Source organism: Petromyzon marinus, assembly GCF_048934315.1.
Source record: "Petromyzon marinus isolate PM22_M1 ecotype Great Lakes invasive population chromosome 84 unlocalized genomic scaffold, UKy_Petmar_22M1.pri1.0 chr84_unloc.4, whole genome shotgun sequence".
NCBI lineage: Eukaryota > Metazoa > Chordata > Hyperoartia > Petromyzontiformes > Petromyzontidae > Petromyzon > Petromyzon marinus.
The window spans coordinates 1,538,519-1,543,899 of NW_027422641.1; the positions used below are offsets into that span (position 1 = coordinate 1,538,519).

A 5,381-nucleotide genomic window follows, 5' to 3' on the forward strand; every position below is an offset into this window, starting at 1 on the left:
CACACCGCACCAGGTACTCATTGGAGGCTGAGTCGACCTCGGGTTAGCCCAAAACCACTTTAGTTCATCGGTACTGGTGTTGCCAAGTTCATAGCGCAATACGCGAAACACTATACAATTACCGGATAATACGCATACCCACACAGGCTTGTGCATGTGTGGGTGGGTTATTTATACAGCAGTATGCAGTATGGCAGTCAGTCGGCACCTTCCGCAATGCACGTTTGTTATTCATGAGGGTGCACATCCTGATGTATTCACTGGATGATCACCCGAAGCCACCATGTGAGCTGAGAGTTTCTCGATCTTACCGGGTACTCGATAGAGCTGAGAAATGCACTGCGGTCAATACTCAGAGTCATCATTTAGAGGTAGAGACCCAGAGATGAAGAGAATCCTTAGCAGCCCGTACATATTAATGGATAGCAGTGATGGTCCCAGCAGCTGACTTGTACACCAGGGGTGAAGAACTGAGACAAGGCTGTGGTCCCAAGATAATTTCACTCCTTCCATTTGTTTTGTATTGAGTGGCATCCTGACGGGTACGACACGGTTCAGACGCGGCCACCAGCTCAAAAAACACGTACAGAACAAACCCTGCGCAGAGAAGCATGCAGAGACGTGTGCTCGAAATTACACCAAGACAGAGGAACGCGCAGATGAGAGAACATACACAGAGGTAAGATCCCTCCTCATGTTGACCATGATGAGAAGGAAAGAGCAACACGCAGATGAAAACGTTTCTGGAAGTGACGATGGCTGATGATCAAGAGTAACTTGGAGGGGAGGAGGTGGGAAGCTCATGCACAGGAGGTGCTGGGGCCGATTGTCACAGCGCAGGCGTCACGAGAAGTGACGTTGGTTTGGGGAGGCCTTCATCAAACAGTGGATTTACCACTGGTGATGATGCCCATAATGATGATGAATGCATGGGCAGTCCACTCACATTCGTGCATAATCAGGTGCACGTCCACTCCCCTAATCACCCCTCCACTAATCTCACTCCCCGAGTCACCCCTCCACTCACCTCACCCCCATTCCCCGAGTCACTCTCACCTCGACTTCTCCACTCTATCGCCAGTCGCCCTGAAGAGGCCCAACTCCGGAGCCTCCCCCAGTGCCACGTTCACTCTCAGCACGAACATCGTGCGGTGCCACCCCCTCCTCTGCTGCATCCCTCCAACTCTTCCTCCGCCATTGCGAGAATCGGCTCCACGAAGGGTCCCACGCTGTCCCCGTCCCTCAATGGACTCGTGTCCTTTGTTGATGAAGGCCATTTAATAAAATAATGATAATTAATTATGCACACACACACAGGTCACCAAAGTAGCCTCAATAGACATGTTAGGGCAAGTTGTGGAGCCTTGTGCTGTGGAACACACGAGGGGGTGGTATGTATTTTGTATGTTGAACTTCTTTTGCACGGTACGTAGCCAACCGTGCTAATCGGAGGTGCAGGGGAAGGGCAACAAAGTAAGCACAAAAAGTAGTTCTAAAGAAATGAGTTTTCAATCTAGATGTAAAAGTGCACAGCTCCAGTGGCTTCTAATATCAGAAGGAAGAGCGTTCGAGACGGCCGCAGAAGCGCTTCTGAAAGTGCGATGCAGCGACCGCCTTTGTTCGATGGTTCGACAAAATTCGCTGTGGGAATGTGATGTGGCCAACACCATGCACGCGGCCACCTTTGTCTCTCCAAATTGCTGATGTTTATTATAGACACTGCACCAGGTACTCTTTAGAGGGTGAGTCGACCGAGGGAAGGTTCAGGACTGGGTCACACAGACACACACACAGAAAAAGATGCCCTATGTCAAATCCAGAGGCTTCTAAGAAAATGGAGGTGTAAGACGGACACAGCTATTACATGGATGAAGGTGTAATACAGATATTTGTGTTAAGGTGGTGCTGCTCACCTGAAAACAATAACAAAAATCCCACCACTCATTCATCTGTTTAATCTTTGATTGGAAAACGCTGGGCGAGACCTGCGACATTCGAGTGAGCTCACCTACTCGCTCACAAACACAACACTCAACCCAGTCAATGAACATGTTACACACCCTAAATATGACCCGCCTTGTCCTGGGGAAGACCTGCAACATGCTACTGAGCTCACTTCTTCACTCACCTACTCACCCACTATTGCTATGTCATCCACACACCCACACACTCGCTTATCTTAACAGACCTCAATAATTGACATTTAGCTCCTGAAGATATTGCTACATGCAATAAAACGCGAGTGTGTGAGTGATTGATTGAATGTGTAAGTGAGCGTCTGGTTGCGTGAATGAGTGAGCATGTGTGTGTGTGAGTGTGTAAGGTGAACGGTAGTGTATCGGCGAATGTGCTGTGCTACAAATCTGGTGATCCGAGTTCAAATCTCGTTCACCAGTCTATGGGTCTCTGTGTAAGTCTTTACCTCTCTGTAAGTCTATGGGTCTCTGTGTAAGTCTATACCTCTCTGTAAGTCTATGCGTCTCTGTGAGTCTATGGGTCTGGTAAGTTTACTGGTCTCTGTGTGAGTCCATGGGTCTCAATGTGAGTTCATGGGTATCTGTTATCATCATCTGTGTTTGAATGAGTCGATGGCTCTGTGTGATTGACTCCAAGTCTCTCTGTTCGAGTGAGTTTATGGCTTTCTGTGCGAGTCTATGTCTACGTGACTTTACTGAAATAACCAAAGAGTAATTCCTGCAGTCACGAAAGTGCCAAATCAAGTTGGAGTCTATGTCTCTCTGTGTAAGTGAGTACAACATATCCTTGCTTAACGCGGGGGTTGCGTTGTCGAAAATTGCTGCTTAAAGCTATTTTACGTCAAGCAGAAAACTTTTCTACAAGGAAAAACGGTAAAGGGGGAGACTCCGTTTTAGCACAATATAACGTTTATTATTATTTTTAATTGAGAGTACAGTACACTGTTTTCTATGTTTATTTTAAATGTGTTGTGTATATGTAGAAGATCTATGTTATAATCTTTATTTATACTGGAGGAATCTAAAAAGCCCTTTTTCACAGATTTCCAGTTGGGGTGGTACAGAAAGTTACAAGAACAAACGATGCAAAAACACAATCGAAGTGAAAAGTATAGGAAAGGTAAGCAAATCACAAAAAAATAAAAATAAACTATTTTTATCTTACCTAGTAAAGCCCTCTAAGCTATTAGCTTCTATTTCAGAAGCGAACTGGCCACAAATTATAGATGAATGAAGTAGCTTATGACGTGGAAATTTATAGCAGCCAAATAATAATAAAAAAATGTTACATTCATCAATATTCATACAAAGGACATGAAATGGAGATATGATGAGTGAAAACTATAAGGGAGTGAGTGAGATGACACTACACACAGATGCTGGAACAAAGGCTGAGGAAGAGGATGACACGCCACGTAACACAGTGCGCACCGGTACAGCAACAGCTCCCAGCAATACAGAACAACGCTGCCAACACCCACACCACTCATAAGAGCAGTCCGTCATGTGCTACTCGAGTTATAGTGGGTGTGGTGTGCGCTAAGCGAAACACATTACATAAAAGACGAGGATGTACTGCATATAGTCCTCTACGTCAGTGAGTCTATGTCTCTCTGTGTGAGTCTGTGCGAGTGACTCTGTGGTTCTCTGTGTGGGTTAATCAATGGTTCTCTGTTTGAGTGAGTCTATGTGTCTCCATGTGAGTGAGTCTATGGCTCTGTGTCAGTGAGACTTTGGCTCTCTGTGTGAGTGCTCTCTCTGAGTGAGTCTATGGCTCTCTGTGGGAGTAAGTGGGTCTCTAAGGCCACCACCATCTTGCTCCCTGCCCAGTGCGTCCACCTGGTTGAGCTGCAGGAGTCTATTGTCCACCGCTCCAGACCGCACAGATATCCAGACGTCCACCTCCAGCACAGACACCGGCAGATTCTTAAACCTGGTGGTGGAAGTAAGGACACGAGAGGGGTAATAGTCAACCACCATTACCACCATCAATACCACCATTACAACCACCAAAATAACCGCTATCGTTAACACCACCATCAATATCACCACCTCCACCACAACGATCACTATCAAAATCACAACCACAATACTCTTTGGTTCTTTCGGTAATGTCACGTAGGTAGAAAAAAATAATAGATCACGACGTTTCGATCGCAACACAAGCAACCATCATCAGGTGAAAAAATATAGCGAGAAAGCTGCTGAAACACGAAGTTATATTGGCTTGAGATAAGTTCAGCCCAAGGGTAAGTGGGCGGGGCTAGAGGTAGAATTTGCATGTAAATACAACACCACATCGTGGAAAAGGAAAGAGAGACACAGACACCGAGAGATCCACACACAGAGAGAGGCACACACAGAGACACACGAGAGACGCATATAGAGAAAAACACACCGGCAGAGAGAGATACCCACACAGACAGATGCAGAGACAGATAGACACAGAGAGAATAACATAATTGCCCATGAATTACTATGGTGTGACAATGCCAATTACCAATGTCAAAGGGAACATCAATGAATGGTAAATGTGGGGTAATATCCCCAGAAGAGCATGTAGACTACATTAAAAATTAAAATAATCAGGCAATATAATATCACATATGGGTTCAGTTTAAAGTTTACTTATGAAAAATAATACTGAAATAATTGTGCTCCATAGGTTATCTTAATGGTCAAGTTACATAAACATCACGGAATCACTTAAGCTGACCATTTAAAAAGACATTAATTCCAAGATGTTGAGCAAAGGAAATTGTTTGGAAGTTCATCTCACACCAAGTACATTTTACTGTAAATCTAAATCTACATAGTTCAACCTTCTCGATCAGAAAGGTTGTTAACATTTTTTACCACAAGCAATGAGTTCGGTGTAAAGCTGTTAAGCAAATTAACCACTGCACACGGTTGTAAAGCTCTCTGCCTCAAAGACAGCACTCTACCAAGTGTCACGACGCAGCTGCGCACGCCACATGACAATAGGCGGAGTGAGTGAATCTAAGTAGACACTGACCCTGTCAAAGGGGATCCCATGTCTAGAGTATTTGTGGCTGGTGCTACACATTTCTAACGTGATTAGCCATTTCGCTGATCTATCATTTGTGGAAAGGTCGCTTCTGAAAAACAGCCACATAGCTCAGTGGGTCTCACCTGGTAAAATAAAAATAGTTTACAGAGTTCGTTCTGCCTCAACGCGTTTTCATAACGCCATTTGGATATGGCACGATGGATGTATTAGGGAACACGTTTTATAACGCGGATGCTAAGTGGATATAACGCGATTGAGTTAACAGAACCACGTCGCGCGAGTAGGAATGTGCGGTTGTACGGCTTCCTGGGCACAGCGTCACACGAGGCATTGGGATGCTGCTGGATGCTTCCTGATGCTCCCCACGTGCCTCA

At 45.3% G+C, this 5,381-nt stretch overlaps 1 long non-coding RNA gene across 1 annotated transcript; it reads right to left on the minus strand.

Moving 5' to 3' along the window:
• Positions 1 to 1,683: 1,683 nt before the first annotated feature.
• Positions 1,684 to 3,918, minus strand: LOC142908493 (uncharacterized). Its single transcript, XR_012931810.1, has 2 exons — positions 3,816 to 3,918; positions 1,684 to 1,769 (listed from the first exon to the last, which is right to left on the minus strand). It is a non-coding gene; the product is annotated as an uncharacterized LOC142908493 (long non-coding RNA).
• Between the last annotated feature and the right edge of the window lie 1,463 nt (positions 3,919 to 5,381).